Source organism: Mustelus asterias, chromosome 14 (genome assembly GCF_964213995.1).
Source record: "Mustelus asterias chromosome 14, sMusAst1.hap1.1, whole genome shotgun sequence".
Lineage (NCBI taxonomy): Eukaryota > Metazoa > Chordata > Chondrichthyes > Carcharhiniformes > Triakidae > Mustelus > Mustelus asterias.
In genome coordinates this window covers 43907614-43924728 of record NC_135814.1, presented here as the reverse complement: position 1 = coordinate 43924728, position 17115 = coordinate 43907614, and the positions used below count along the sequence as shown (strand labels likewise).

The 17115-nt window shown below is 40.5% G+C and overlaps 1 protein-coding gene across 8 annotated transcripts in view; it reads left to right on the top strand.

Annotated features, from left to right (window-relative positions):
* Positions 1-275: 275 nt before the first annotated feature.
* Positions 276-17115, top strand: part of tank (TRAF family member-associated NFKB activator) — a 69971-nt gene continuing 53131 nt past the window's right edge. Inside the window, exons 1-2 of one of the 8 annotated variants that reach the window (XM_078228251.1) lie at positions 381-424; positions 1997-2084. The gene's annotated coding sequence lies outside the window, so the exon portion shown is untranslated. Of the gene's footprint in view, positions 532-1996; positions 2085-17115 lie in introns of all 8 variants that reach the window. The other 7 variants (XM_078228247.1, XM_078228250.1, XM_078228246.1 and 4 more) reach the window with 7 other exon arrangements.

The window sequence follows — 17115 nt, the reverse complement described above, 5'->3', positions numbered from 1 at the left end:
GCTAAATTTGGGGCATTTTATTTCTGTGTTACTATTATTGGCACCTCCAATAAAGGGCCCTTAAGAAAGCAGAATACTGCAGAACTGAAACATGAACAGAACATGCTGGATAAACTCAGCAAGTCTGGCAGCCTCTGTGGAGAGAGAAACAGAGTTAGGGTTTGGGATCTAAAGGGCCCCAGCTTACTGCCGGGCTGGATTTGCAGAGTGGCGGGCTGGGATGGCCGGCCTGTCAGGTACCCCGGGGGTAGGCCCGGCTTCCTCCTCTGGCTTTTCTGAGGCAGGGAGGCGGAAGTCAGCCAGCGCCGAGGTCGGGGGATTCCCCGCCGGGAACTTCCGAAGCCTCTCCCTCCCCGGCCGGCAGCAGCCAATGAGCGGACAGGGCAGAAATCCAGAGCGGCCGAGGGGGAGCGGCGCGGACTCGGTGAGTGCGGCCGGGGCGGCGGTGCCAAGGCCCCGGCTCGGGCTGCCTGGCGCTGAGGGCCGGCGGGTGGGCAGCGCGCTTTGGTGCCGTGTCCCAGGGCAGCAAAGGTATCCTCAGTGCCGCGGATGTCAGAGCCGGCGCTGCCCTTTTGACTGTGTGTTAGTCTCAGGTGAACACCGTGTTGTTGAGGCCTAGTGACATTCTCCAGTGTCCAGCCCCAGCACTGATGTCAGTTCCTGGTCAAAGGAGGAGGGGAGGGAGGTGATCAGGAAAAAGTGCAGCTCATAATTGCACTTGGCAAACTGTAATTCCATGACTGAACAGTTTACTTTTATTTGGTTCTCGTTTGCTGAATAAATCTTGTGTGAAAATGAAGTAATCAGATTATTGGCAGACAGTTAAGGGAATATTTCTAAATAGACACATTCCAACCAGAGGGAAAAATTCCAAGGGGAGGACCCACCATCTGTGTTAACTTTTAAAAAAAAGTTTAAAATAGTATCAAACTTGAAGAAAAAGCATATCATTGCGCAAGGATGGGTGGCAGGTCAGAAGATTGGACGGAATATTTTAAAAAGCACAGAATTACTGAAAGATTAATAAAAAGGAAAAAATTGGAATGAAACTAGCTAGAAATATCAATGATGTGGAGATGCTGGTCTTGGACTGGGGTAGGCACAAAATTTTGTGATTCCAAATAAACCTGTTGGACTTTAACCTGGTGTTGTGAAACTTCTTACTGTAGAAATATCAAAATATAGTAAGAGTCTCTATAAATATTTTAAAATTAAAAGATAAAGTGAGTGTTGGTTCTGGAGAAAGTGAGTCTGGAGAATTAATCATGGAAAATAAAGCAATGGCAGATGAATTCAACAGGTATTGTGCTTCAGTCTTCAATATAGAGGATGCTAGTAGCATCCCAGAAATAGCTGTATTCAGGGCGGGGCGGGGCAGTGAGGTATTGTGTGTCAGGGAGGAACTTGAGAAAAATACAATCCCCAAGGCAGTGGTACTGAGTAAATTGTAGGAGCTGTGAGCTGACATGTTCCCAGATCCTGATAGGCTTCATGCCAGGGTCTTATAATAAGAGACTAATGAGATGGTTGATGCATTGGTTTCAATTTTCCAAAATTCCCAAGATTCGAGCAAGGTTCCATTACATTGGAAAATAGTAAAATAACTCTTTTATTCAAAAAGGGAGGGAGTCAAAGCAGGAAACCACAGGCCAGTTAGCTTAACAGCTATCATTGGGTAAATGTCAGAAGCTATTATTAAAGGAATTGCAGTCGGGCACTTGGATAAATTCAAGGTAATCGGGCAGAGTCAACATGTTTTGTGAGAGCAAAATAATGTTTAACCAATTTGCTGGAGTAACATGTGCAGTAGATAAAAGGAACCAGTAGATGTGCTGCAATTTACTTTCCAGAGGGCATTTGATAAGTGCCATATCAAAGGTTACTGTGGAAAATATAAGCTCATGGTGTTGGTGGTAACATATTGGCATTGATAAAGGATTGACTAGTTAACAGAAAACCAAGAGTAAACATAAATGGGTCTTTTTCTGGTTTGCAGGATGTAACAAGTGGTGTGCCACAGGGATCAGTGCTGGGGCCACGTCTTTTTACAAATTACATAAATGACTTGGATGAAGGGACCGAAGGTATGGTTGATAAATTTTCTGATGACACAAAGATGGGTAGAGAAATAAGTTGTGAAAATGATAAGAAGGCTACAGAGGGATATAGCTAGGTTAAATGAATGTACTACATTTGCCAGATGTTTGCTCAATGTGGGAAAACGTAAAATTGTCCATTTTGATAGTAAGATTTTAAAAACATATTTTCTAAATGCGGAGACATCCAATGCATGAATCACAAAACGTTAGTATGCAGGTACAGCACGTGATTCGGAAAGCTAATAGAATGTAATTGTTTATTGCAAGGATAATTAAATTAAAAAGTAGAGAGGTTATCCTTCAGTTATTACAGGGCATTGGTGAGACCACTTCTGGAGTACTGTGTACAGCATTAGTCTCCTTTATTTAAGGAAGGATGTAATGCATTGGAGAGAAGGTTTACTAGACTAATACCTGGATTGGGTGGGTTGTCTTATGAGGAAAGGTTGGACAGGCTATGCTTGTATCTACTGGAATTTGGAAAAGTACGAGACAACTTGATTGAAACATATAAGAACCTGAGGGCTCCAGACAGGTTGGATATGGAAGGGATGTTTTCTCTTGTGGAAGAATCTAGAACTCAGGGTCACTGTTTATAAGACAGATGAAACTCTCTAAGACAGAGATGAGGAGAATTTTTTTCTCTGCAGATCGGAAGTGTTTGGAACTCTTCCTCAAAAGGCAGTGGAAGCAGAGTTTTTGAATATTTTTAAGGTAGAGGTAGATAGGTTTTTGATAAACAAGGGAGTGAAAAGTTATCTGGTAAGTGGGAACGTGCAGTTAAGGTTACAATCATATTAGCATGATCTTATGAATAGTGGAGCGGGCTCGAGGGACTGAGTGATACATTCCTGTTCCAAATCCATCTGTTTGTACGTATGTAAATTATTGCATTGCCAGTTCAAGCGACCTTGTGTTTGTCAATCTTTATGAAGGGAATATGCATAGACCTATGTGTAAATGTGGATATCCACACTCAACTGTTTCAAAAGCACCTCCATCTAGGTAACAGACGTTGCAGGTTTGGGAGGTACTGTCAAAGAAGCCTTGGGAGTTGTTGAAGAGAATCTTGTAGATAGGACTGCACCCAGGTGCATGCTGGCTATCTGAAATTTGAAAATATTGGAAGTACTCAGCAGGGCAGGCACTATCTGTGATGAGAGAAAAACAGAGTTAATGTTTCTGGTTGATCACCTGAAATGTTAACTTAATTTCTCTCAGATGTTTCAAGCTACGTTGAAGTTTGAATTTGAATTGAAGTTTGTTGCTGGGAATGTGTACCTTGGCCAATGTTACATAGAAAACTTGGGTTTTGTATCTATGCAAAGTTGTTTTGACTTTGGATTCATGTAATCTGGTGTGAATTTACTGAATCAAATTTAGAAAAGTATTCAAGTTGTGGAGGTAACATTTATAGTGGAAACTTTGTAAACATTTTAATATGTGTGAAGCTTGACTACTCTTTGTCTACATTTAAAACATAATTTTGGTTTGATTCTTGGGTGAATTTTATTACATGCTTGCATTCCCATAGAGAGCTCTTTTAGTGACCAGAAATATGCAGAAATTTGAGTACAGTCCTGGTATCCTGGCCTGGCATTGCACTACTCTGAGCAAGTATTGCCTCAGTGCAGTAAGTACTTCAGCTTTCTATTCATTCATAGGATTTGGGAATCACTGGCAACGCCCGTATTTTATTGTCTATTCCCAGTTGCCCTTTTTGCAAAGATGGTGGTGAGAAGCCTTCCTCAATTGCAGTATTCTGTGTAGTGTACTCAAACAATGCTGTTTGGAAGGGAGTTCCAGGAATTTGACCTTGTGACAATAAAGGACCGGTGATGTATTTCCAAGTTAGGATGGTGTGTGACTTTGAGATGTTGGTGTTTCCATGCGCTTGTTGCTGTGCTCCTTCTAGGTAGTGGAGGTTACAGACCTTGGAGATGCTGTCGAAGATGCCTTGGGGAGTGGCTAAAGTGCATCTTGTAAAAATACACACTGCAGCTAAGATGCACTGGTAGTGGGAGGGGGTGAGAGAGTGTATAAAGTTGTTGCTTAAGCGAACTACTTTGTTCTAGATGGTTTTGAGCTTGAGTCTTGTTACAATTGCACCAGTCCATACAAGTGGAGAGTTCACACTCCTTCCTTGTGCTTTGTAAATGGTGCTGATGCTTTGGGGGTCCAAAGGTGGGTCATTCGCCACAGAACATCCAGTTCTTGTAGTGTGTGTGTGTGTGGCTTGCCTAGTTAAGATTCCAGTCAATGCTGATCCTTCCCACCCCTGTCCAGGATTTTAGTGATTTAATTATCTATTGAGTAACTAACCTCTAAATAAATGTCTAACTTATAATGATCTCCCTTTTGTATGCTGGAGAGCTTTGAATTGTGGAAAAAAATTGAAATGCAGGTACTGGATTAGTCACATTTGTAAAAAAGAAGTTGTGTTATTGTTTTGGATAAAATTAGAAAATGCTTACTTGCCTTTCAATTCTGAAGAATTAAATAGGGGTTGTTGTGAGGGGACAGGACAAAACTACAAATATTCCAATCATAGAATGTAAGTTAATGCAATTTGCTTAAAAGAAAAACAGGAAATTGTTAAGTGATATAGAAGTACCTCATGGAAAAACACAAAATAAAATAAATAACTAAGCTGGCAAAAGGCCAACACACAAAAAAGGTGAAATCGAAGAAAGTTGAAAAGAAAGCTTGGAGATGTTTTAAAATAAAAACAGAAAATGTGCAGTAGGTACCCCAGTCCTGAAGGAAGGCCAACACCAAGGATGTACAGTTCCCGTGCTAGAACTGTATTCTGACAACAGGCTTACAACCAAAACCCTCAACTTGTCTCCCTTCAACTGCCACCACTTTCTTTTGGTAAAGATAATTGGAGTGTTGCTGTGAAGACCAGAGGGCTGCAGGGTGCCTAAAAAACGATGTCAATGAGAGGAGGTGGGGTCAGAGTTGATGTGACTAGCCACATGGTGATTCATTTGTTATTTGTGGACAGATTGGATGTGTTGTTGCAAAGTAGTTACTAAATCTTTTAATCTTTCCAATGTACAAGAGAACTGCACAGTGAGCAACAAACACTGGGTTGGAGGAAGTACATATAAATTGCTGTTACACGGAAGGTGTATTTGGCATCCTGATGTGCAAGGAGATGAATTAACAAATCTTGCTCCCATCTTGGTTGAAAAGGAAGGGAAATGGAAGTTGGAGTGGCAATAGAGTACATAAGAGTATCCCAGAGGAAGGAGAGTAATGAGATGATATACTTTGCATGGAATTATTTTGTAGCTGATAGAAATGATCATCAACAATTGCAGAGGCAGGTGGAGTCCGGTTGAAGACAAATGGGATTGTTGTGAGAGCAGGGATGTAAGCAGTGACAAAATAATTGGGACAAATGCTGTTGAGTCCTGTCAACCATTGTTGATGAGGAATCTTGGCTGAGAAACAATTGAAGCGCTGATTCAGAAAGTGAACTTCTTTGGGCAGGAGATGGAGATACTGGAAGAAAAGGCCAGACCTGGATGTCATAGGCACATATTCAGTCATGTCCCCCATGATCTGATTAAATGGTGGAGCAGGTTCCAAGGGCAGAACTGCATATTTCTGCTTCTAATTCCTATGTTCCTATTTACATCAGTGCCTGAAGATAAGCATGCATGTGTTTCAGGTGATAAAGATGGCAAATAGTATCACAGAAAGTAGATGAGGCCTAAACATTGTATGTTTTCAAGTAGGAGCTCCTGGGATGAAATGGATCAAAGGATATCGGGGGAAGGTGGAAACAGGCTTTTGAGTTGGATTTTCACATGATCATAATTTTGATCAATTTTCATGTTCACATGATCAAGGGTGGCACAGTGGTTAGCACTGCTGCCTCACAGCACCAGGCACCTGGGTTCAATTCCGGCCTTGGGTGACTGACTGTGTGGAATTTGCACATTCTCCCCGTGTCGGCATGGGTTTCCTCCAGGTGCTCTGGTTTCCTCCTGCAGTCCAGAGATGTGTGGATTAGGTGGATTGGCCATGCTAAATTGCCTCCTAGTGTCAGGGGGTTTAGCAGGGTAAATATGTGGGTTACGGGGATATGGCCTGGGTGGGATTGTGGTCAGTGCAGGCTCAAAGGGCTGAATGGCCTCCTTTGCACTGTAGGGATTCTATGATTTTATACTATGATTTTATAGTGAATACCGGGGAGGACCAGGCTTGAAGGGCCAAATTTCCTGCTATTTTATATATATTTCCATATTTCATTATAGAAAGTGGATTGGGAAGAAGCATAATCCATTCCAGATTGTGGGTATCAGTAAATTTACAATACATATCTTTTGAGAGCTCATTAGTGGAGGTAATGTAATATCTAGGAAAGAAGAGACACAATCAGAGATGGACCAAATGTAGGTGTGGGAGAGGGGGGAAAATTGGAAGCATAGTTAGTGAAATTGTCAAGGTGAGAGCAGAAAACAACATCCATGCATTCCCCAATTTGAAATTTTTAAAAAAGAAAGACTTGCATTTATATAGCACTTTTCACAACCACCGAATGTTTCAAAGTGCTGTCCAGCCAATGGAATACTTTTGAAATATTGAAATAATTTGTGCACGTGCACTAACAGCAATGTGGTAATGACAAGATATTCTTTTTGGGATGTTGATTGAGGGATACATTTTGTCAGAACACTGGGGTTAACTCCCGTGCTCCTCTTCAAAATAGTGCCATGGAATCTTTTACATCCACATGATCAGGAAGATGGGGTCTTGGTTTAATGTCTCATTAAAGACATGGGACCTGAGGCCAACAGAGATTTCTGTTCTGGGAACCTCTCCCGCCCTGATTGGGTTAGGTGGTAGAGTTTCGGCCATGAGGTCTCGGGTAGTCACATAAGGCATGACTAAAACACAATGTTCCACATGTTCCTCATAGTTTAGATCCATATGGGCTCCCTTACTCAAGACCTCAAATTTAGAAGAAGCGATTGGCGATGAGAAGTTTTTTAAAGTGATAACAAGTTCAGTCTGTGCTAGTGGATGGGAACTGGTTGGGTTTCTGTTCAAGAAAGAAATGGAAGGCTCAAAGAGTTGAGAATGTGGAGGGACCTGAGGTCCATGGTGAAAACGGGATGATGGGATTGGTGAACCTGAAATCATCAAAGACATGGGGTATCAGAGGAGTCACAGATCTTGGTGAGTGGAGATTGGCAAGGCAGGCACAAAAACAGTATAAGAGGAAATAAGCTTGTTTCCAAATATTCCTATCCAACTAATCAATATTTTTTGTTGTTTCTGTGTTTGTGCTCTCTCTTTCTTTCTAATACTAGTAATTCAGTGTTAGGTTCTCTGTTCACCAAACACAAGGTTTATTTTTCCAACAAGAATGCTTTCTGAAGTTTGTAGAAAAAAAATGAAAAGTGATCAGACACTCTTTCTCTCACACACGCACAGAGCTTTTGTGTTTGTAAAATAAAAAGTATTTCAATATCAAGCTTTCGAAATTTGACTTACCTTCTAATATTTTTGATAAACAACTGAGTAGAAACAGCTTGAAGATTAGAAAAAATATCTCATCAGTACTGGAGACTGCTCGGCACATACAGACATTCAGAAGATACATTGCAAATTCAGTTCATGATAACAACTTTGGGTTTACGAAGGGAGAAAAGGCTATGCTTTCACTAAGCATTTTGAGTGATTTTGGTTGAAAGAGTTAATGCCCAGATTATGTTATTATGGAGTATTCATTATAAAAATGGCACACAAACTTGCAGTGAAAAGTTGACTCAGAAATGTGATGGACTGAGAAACAACAGGGAGGAAAGTTTTAGAGAGAGGAATTTGTTCCACCTAGATTTGGATATATAGATTAGTAAATAATCATTCATTGATGCTTCTGTATTTATTTGTTAGAAAAGTAGACATTTCACAATGTGCCGCACAAAGGAGCAACAAAGTCACATTTTCTAAGTAAGCAGCAGATAGTTTCAGCTAGGAAATTGACACAAACATTGATCAATATTGTTTAAGATCAAGACCATAAGATGAAAAGGAAAATACTAAATCTCTTGGATGTTCAAATAGTTGAGAGGAATTGCAGTCTCTCATCAACTGCTCCTTCACTTACACAAATAACATGCACTAAATAAAAATGTCTAAAGCTGCCTACTGAGACAGCTAGTTCATTTAACTGACCAGGTTCCTTACCAAATTGATGCTTTGGTAGAAGACAAGTATCTTTCGCGAATATCTACACATGCGACATTGTATCCTCTAGTGAAGGTCACAAGCTGGATTTTTATATCTTCGTCTGTGTTGGAACTGAGGCAGGCAGGATTTAAACATGGCAGGCAGGACCAGGATTCCTGCCCCTATTCCTGTTGTGTCAGATTTTTAAGGATGTAGGTAGTAAGCCCACAAACAGCAATCCTTGCCTATTCCCTTGCAGGGATGGTATTTTCGATCCCTGTTAGTTCCATATAGTTGGGCCTATTTTGGTAAGTGACATAGTACACTCTATCTTGGAGGAATTGTGAATCACGGAGGAACCATAGTCTGATGTTGGGAACCCTTTGACAGATATGTTCGAAAAGTGTTGACAATTTCATGTGACATAATGTAATGGTTTATGATAAGTTAAATATGTGATTAATGATGGGGCTTGTTTAGAAAAGGTCAATGAATATTAAATTGATCAGCATTATGAAAGTGTCCAGATACATTAGAGTACTATATACAATTGATAAGTGAGCTTCTATATTCAACAGCACTGAGAATCAGATTTTAATTGGAGAGCCAGTGCAGGCATATAGTGCTCTTTCTGCACTATAACAGTTCGGTGATTCTGTAGTACTGGCATTTTTCGGTCATTAGAGGAAAATGGTACTTACCATCAATATCATTACATCTTTCCTCACTTGATTCCAACTGCTGCCATTTGGCCCATGAAAATTTGATGGAAACTACTGTCTTCAGATTTCTTCCTCTCTGCGTCACTTCCTAGTATAATACCAGCTTCCGCTGGATTTGCTGTGACTGCTTCTTCCCTGTTGTCCAACTACTTCGGCCCACTTCCTCTTGGACCTGCTCCTTTCTGCTTCCTTTAGACCTGGCTTTGCTTTGTTTTGATGCTGCCAGTCTTTCTCCGGGGGAAGCAATGGCCTCATGGTATTATTGCTAGGTTACTAATCCAGAAACTCAGCTAATGTGCTGAGACCCAGGATCGAATCCTGCCATGGTAGATGGTGTAATTTGAATTCAATTAAAAAAAAATGGAATTAAAATCTACTGATGACCATGGGGCCATTGTCGACTGGTGGCAAAACCCATCTGGATCATTAATGTCCTTTAGGGAAGGAAATCTGCCATCCTTACTTGGTCTGGTCTGCATGTGACTCCAGAGCCACAACAATGTGGTTGGCTCTTAACTGCCTTCTGAAATGGCCTAGCAAGCCCCTCAGTTCAAGGACGACTAAAGATCGGCAACAAATGCTGGCCAACCAGCAACACCCATGTCCCACGAATGAATAAAAAAAATCTTGACCCTCATCAGTCCCATATCTACTCCATCAACAAGGCCACCTACTTATATCTTTTTTGTTCTTTCACAAGGTGTGGGTATCACTAGCTAGGCCAGCATTTGTTTCCCCATCCATAATTGCCCTTGAAGATGGTGGTAAGCTTCCTTCCTGCACAGTTGCAGCCAATGTGGTGTAAGTACACCCATGTACTGTCTAGGGAGGGAGTTCCGGAATTTTGACAGAGCAACCGTGAAGATATAGTTCCAAATCAGGACGGTGTCACTAACATTGCTTGACTTCATTCCTGCCACATTTGGTGCTGACACCCTCATAAATATTTCTGTTACTTTTAGACCAATGCTTTCCTGGCCTCCCATCTTAAACTTGAGCTAAGCCAAAACTCTGCTGCCCTATTCTAACTCTCACAAGTCCCATTCACCTGTCACCCTTGTGCTTACTGTTCTCTATTGGCTCCTTATCCATCGCTACCTTGAAGATATTCTCATTCTTGATTGAAAATCCCTTCAAGCCTTGCTTCCCCCTATTTCTGTAATCTCCACCTACCTTAGAACCTCGTGGGTAGCTGCACTTCTGTGATTCCGGCCTCTTGTACATCCCAGATATTAATCACTGAACCATGGGCAGTCATGTCTTCAGCTGTCATTCTCACCATAACCCTCTCCTCTTTTAAAATATTACCTCAATTCAAGCTGTTGGTCACCTTCTAATATCTCCTTCTGTGGCTTGGTGTCAAATTTTGTTTGAACCTGCATATGAATATATGAATTACGGGCAGGAGTGGACCCCTAAAGCCTGCTCCACCACTTGATAAGATCATGGCTGATCTGATTGTGATTTCAACTCCAGATTCTACCTAACCTCCGTAACCATTGATTTCCTTGTTCGTCAAGAATCTGTCCAACTCTGCCTTAAAAATATTCAAGGATCCTGCCTCCACTGTTCTTCAGGGAAAAGAGTTCCGAAAACTCATGACCCTCTGAGAGAAAGAAATCTTCATATCTCTGTCTTAAATGTGAGATCCCTTATTTTTAAACTGTATCCCTTAGTTCTAATCTCTCCCACAAGGGGAAACATCCTTTCGGTATCATCATGTGAAATATTGTCAGCATCTTTTGTGTTTCAATTACATCATCTCCCATTTTTCTAAACCCCAATGGATACAAACTTATTCTGTCCAACCTTTCCTCATGAGATAACTCCTCCCATCCCAGGTATACATTGAGTGAAACTTCTGGTTACTGCTTCAAATGCATTTATATCCTTTCTTAAATAAGGAGACTAAAATTATACACAGTACTCCAGATGAGGTCTCACCAATGCCCTGTATAACTTAGTAAAACATCCCAACATTTATATTCCATTCCCCTGCCTTAAACAACAACTTTCCATTTGTCTCCCGTTTACTTGCTGTGCTTGATTCATGTATCAGAATACCCAGATCCCTCTGGACCACGGTGTTCCACAATTTCTCTCCATTTAAATAATATGCTACTTTTCTATTTTTCCCACCATAAATGAACAAGTTCACATTTTCACACATTATACTTCAACTGCTAAATGTTTCCCATTCACAACCCATCTTTGTCCCTTTGCAGGCTCCTTATGTCCTCTTTACGACTTAACTTTCCCATCTATCTTTGTGTCATCAGCAAATTTAGCAACCATACATTGGGTCCCTTTGTCCAAGTCATTGATATAAATTGGAAATAGGTTGGACCCCCTCCCACCCCTGTGGTCTCCCCTCATCACATGCCAGCCAGAAAATGATCTATTTATGCTTGCTCTGCTTCCTGTTGGTGAATCAATCCTCTACCCATGATAATATGTTACCCCTCCACCACAAGCTCTTAATTTACATAGCAATTGTGGCACATTGTCAAATGCCTTTTGGAAATTTCCTGAAAAAACTCCCAGTAAACCTCTCAATCATAATTTTCCTTTTGGAAAACCACGTTGACTCTGCTTGATTGCATTGAGATTATGAAGTGTCCCGCTATAAACTCTTTTTATTAATAGATTCCAACAATTTCTCCTTAACACATGTTAAGTTAACTGACCTGATGTTTCCTGCATTTTGTCTCCATCCTTTCTTTAGAGGAGTCATATTAGGTATTTTCCAATCAGATGAAACCTTTCCAGAATCTAGGGAATTGATCAAGCTTCTTGTGAAATATTTTTGGACGTATTCCATTGTTAAAGGTTCTATTTAAATGCAGGGCGTTGTTGTACTCTACCACTTACTACTCCACCAATTAGGAGTACAAAAATAGATTGGTGATGAACGTAAAGGAAACTGGGTTCTTTTTTTATAAACTCTTCAGTGAAAGAATCATTGAAGGAGTGACTATGCCAGCTGGGGATTAAGTATACTTCAGTGTGAGGGAATGTTGAGGTTGCTTAGTATCTACTTGACAGCAGTATTTATGGACAGAGATGACTTTAAAACTGTTGAAATACCTGTGAAAGACATGGAAGAGATATGGTCAGAGACAACTATTCAAACAGACAGTGTCAAAAAAGGTAATGGGATTAAATATAGAAAATGACCGGGCCTTCCCAAAGTACGAAATAGAGTTCAGCAAGGAAAAAGAAAGCAGAACCAGAGTTCCATTTGGAAACAGGAATTATGCCAAAAATCTGCAAGGGGGTGAATGTTGCAATCCCAAATTATGCACTATCTCAATTGTGGGCCAACATCTCTGTCAAAAATTTGAGATCAAATTGTTTTTAATTTGTTTTTAAAAAAAATCATGTATTAATCAAGAATAGTTAACATGGATTTGTAGGGAAAGGTCAGGCTTGTTTAATTCTTTAGAATTCTTTGCGGGGTCACCATGATTATGGGAATGCAATAGATACTGAATGCACAGATTTCAGAAGGAGGCTTGTGAATTTAAAAGACTTATTATAAAACTAAATATACATAAGTTGAAAGGGAGTGCAGCTGTGTGGAAAGAGGAGTAGCAAGGAGACAAAAAGCAGAGTGGTGATAACTCCCTGTTTTCTTTGATTGTTGGACAGTAGTGAACTCTGCAACCTCTTCTTTCCCAATTGATGCTAACTATGGAGGCAATTATGTGAGGCAACGTTTTGGGTCAATGACCTTCCATCAATCAGAACATTTGTTCTTTTATTAATTTTCCAGTATTCACAGTGTTTGCTCTTGTTGCAGGAGCATGGAAATCTCAGTGGAGGAAAAGTAAGAAACTAAAGAATGTCATAAATCAATTGGCTGAATGGGCAGGTAGCTCGCAAATACTGATAAATCTGAAGAAGCACATTTTGGAATACGGAACTATCAAAAGGAAACATACACAAAATTATAGGATTTATTAATAAAATGGAGAAAAATAGGGGTTAAGATATGAAATCACAGAATGATATTAGCACAGAAGAAGCTCATGCAGCCCCATTGTGCCAGCTTTTTGGTTGAGCTGGTAACTGGATGACAAAGTTGCATTGTCATTCATATTAAATCACTTGAAAAACCTGTGCCACTTATCGCTGCAGAAAGCAAGCTTGACTGTAAAGCTTAGAAAAAGGAATCATTTTTTGAGAAAGGGAATAGCATTCCTAGGAGATGCTCTTTCTTCTCCAGGTAAGGTGGTGGCATTGTGTTATTGTCATTGGACAAGCAATCCAGAAGCCCAGGGTAATGTTCTGGCGATCGGGATTCAAATCCTACCTCGGCAAATGGTAAAATTTGAATTCAATAAAAGTTTGGGATTAAAAGTCTAATGATGACCATGAAACCACTGTCGATTGTTGCAAAAACCCATCTGGTTCACTTGTCCTTTAGGGAAGGAAATCTGCCATCTTGGTCTGGCTTACATGTGACTCCACACATAGAGTAATGTGGTTGACTCTTAAAGCCGTCCGAAATGGCCAAGCAAACCACACAGTTCGAGGGCAATTAGGGTTAGTCATTAAATGCTGGCTCAGCCAGCGATGCCCACATCCCCTGAACAAATCAATAAAATGTCCCAGGTACTGAAAACATACAAAGACATTGTTAAATGTCAAACAGTTTCTTGGGGTCAATTCAAGCAAAAAAACTAATGCTTACCAGTATTGTGTTTAAAATAAACTAGGGCATGTTTTACTATTAATTAAAAACCTCTCCTCATACACTGTGGCAGGAAGGAGGAAGCCAAACCCATGATGTATATCGTTCTCTCTCTTCCCCCACCCTCCCCTCCCACCCTTCAGTTTCCAATTCAACACATGAGTGCTGCTCCCAGTGCTTGGTTAGGACCATTTTATGTTGAATGTGGCATCAATGTGCTGATAGTGGATAACCGTGTCATAACCTTGCAAGATGACACACAGATATACACCTTTCCCCGCAAACTGAATGTAACCATACTGAAAGATTGTGGCCAAAAGTGTTGCGAATACATTGTAAATGCAATCTCATAAATATGTAGATGTAGCTTCTGCATTGTCCAAATGGTGGTTAAATATCTTTTTTTCAATTGCTTGCTAAATCAAGTACCTTATCACCCAGTCAAATGATCTTGCTTCCCATCATGGTTTTCCTGGCTCAACCCAACAATGGTGTCCCTGCTTAAAGTGCCTTTATGTATCATAAAAGCTTTGGAACACTATGCAAATCGCTATTACAGAATAGTTGTCATCTTATATAAAGCAAGTCTACATTTTGTTTCTGTATCACATCAATTAATTGTACTATTGTATTGCTGTACATTGGGAATGCACCCAACATAATATTCGATTTATACAGGAAACTCCAGACCATACAGTTCTTTGTAGGTTATCAGAAATGAAAATGGCATCAAGGTTCACACCGAAAAAGATCCTTGAGAAACTATGGATGACAGATACCTTAGTATTAGTACTCTGGACCCAACAAAATATCAAAAAGCTGAATACTATAGATGTTTGAAATCTGAAATATAAACAGAAAATGTTGGAAATACCTAATGGGTCCAGCAGCATCTGTGAAGAGGAAACTAACATTTCAGGTCTGGGAACTGGGAAAAGTTAGAAATGTAAGGGGCAGGTGGGTAAAGGACTAAAGGAAGATCTGGAATAGGATGAAAGATGATACAAAAAATGAAAGTGTTCCCTTTGTCCTCACCTTTTACCCCAATAGCCTCTATTCAATAGATCATTTTATGCCATTTCTTTTTCTCCTTTCCGCCCCTTTCAACATTCCAAAGGGACTGTTCCCTCCGTGATAGCCTGGTCCACTCTGCAGTCACCCATACCACCCTGTCCCCTTCCCACAGCACCTTTCCATGCAAGAGCAGAAAAGGTAACACATTCCCTTTTATCTCCTCTGTCCTCATTGTCCAAGACCTCAAATGCCCATATCAGTTGAAGCAGTGATTCATGTGCACTTCTTTCAACCTAGTTTATTGTTTTTATTGCTCACAGCTTGGTTTCCTCTACATCGAGAAAACCAAATGTGAATTGAGTGATAACATTGTGGAATACCTTTGTTTAGTCTGCAAGCATGGCCCCAAACTTATGGTGAATTGTCATTTTAATTCTCCAAGTTAGTCTTATGCTGACAGCTCTGTCCTTGGCTACTACATTTTTCCAGTGAAGCTCCACCTACACTTCAGGAACAACACCTCATCTTTCAGTTAGGCACTCTGGACTGAACATTCCAACAATTTCAGACCATAATTTCTACCTTATTTTAGTTCCATTTCTTTGCTGGTTTTGTGTTTTTCCTTATCCTTGCTTTCAGTCAATGATGCACCTGCTCTGGGTACAACTTTTTGTTTCTTTATTTCTTGCCTCATCACTGTTTCCTTTGGCCCTGGAAGACTTAACTCTTCTGTCATTCAATCTCTGCTGTATTTCACCCCACCCTTTTGTCCTTGTACCACCCATCCCTTGCGCAAAGGCACTTGCGTTTCCAGCTTTTCCCAGTTCTGATGAAAGGTCACAGACACGAAATGTTAACTCTGTCCACAGATATTGCCTGACCTACTGAGTGTTTGCAGCATTTTCTGTTTTCAACGAAAGATTATTGCAAGTTCTCATTTTGCGCTTTGCATTTGCTATCCTGTTAAATTTGTGTCTTTTGTGCATTTGGCTCTGATACGAACCAGGAATTACGTTCTGGCATGCGTTAGGGTTGCCAAATCTGGCTGGACCTATTCCAGGAGATGTTGGCAGAAGTGATGTCATGGAAAGCCAGAGGCGTGTGTCTTGAGGGGGTTCTGGGCGAGAACAAGAGAGGAAAACAACCCAACTTTAATTAGATGAACAAATTTGCAGTCAGGAGAATCATGATTGAAGTTTAGAGGGAAACTGAGCTGTCCTCATTCTTGAGGCTCGATGCATGAAATGATACTATGGTTTCAACAGGAATATTAATAACTGCTGAAACTGAGGATTCTCCCCCCTCCCCCACTTGCCATCTCTATTTTTAATGATCCAAACTCACACCCATCACACTCAATTGACGCTGCTCATGTGTAATCCCTCAGTGAAATCCAAACCGCATTAATCTCATTGCAACCCACCAAAATCCCAGCCAACTGGAGTCTGCCTGGCCTTTTCTTTCAGGTTAAGGTTTGAAATTGTTTTGGGTGGTGCTGTACCTGATGTGATGTCACCACATGACAATGCCTCTTGATGGGAGTTGTACATACTTTCCCTTCTTGGCTATTATTAATGATGGGTTATGGGACTGATATATTTTTTAATGATATTTTAAATGTCTCAGATTGCTTTCTTTGGCCTCCAGGAGATTGATGCTGTTTCCGGTAAACTCCCAGTCATTTCGGGAGGGTTAGCAACCCCCCTGCCTGCATTTAAGAGATGTGTATAAATTTGTTCTGCCTCGGTCTTGTTCAAATTGCAGGGTTGGGCGTAACAGTGGGAGGGCTGTCCTGAGTCCTTGTGTGTGTGAGAAAGGGAGAGGCAAAATAGCTTTCAGGCCTTAATGTTAATCTGCAACTATCTGCAGTTGAGGAAGATTACATGAGAACTTGCAATAAGGTCAGTAAATCAAAATGAAGTGAAGGGGATCTCTATTTGATCTTGTGGTATATTGCCAGCTGTCTGTCCAATTGGAACTATTTTTTTCTAAAAACATAATGGAGTAAAGATTCATCTGTCAAAGTGGCCTGTGAAACTGAAAGCAAAAAATATCTGGAGTTTAAAAATAACTTGAAAACTTAACAGTTACTTGTTCACAGTTTTCACAAATAACAAGAAGAAACGTGGAATTCAATTCTCAAAACAGCAGGACAATTCTAAAGATACTTTTTCTTGCACAGGTGCTTTATATTACTCAGAATTTGACTTATTCAGACATTGTAAAGCAATGGTCATCAATAATATTTTTGCGGATGTTAACATCATGTATAAAGCACAAGTTTTCAATGACTCATTAGATCGCTATATGTGCATCTGTCTGCTCAGATGCTAAACAGGTGCTGCATGCCTGAAGTGCACTACATCTATCCAAATCTGAGATTATCTGAGTTTGC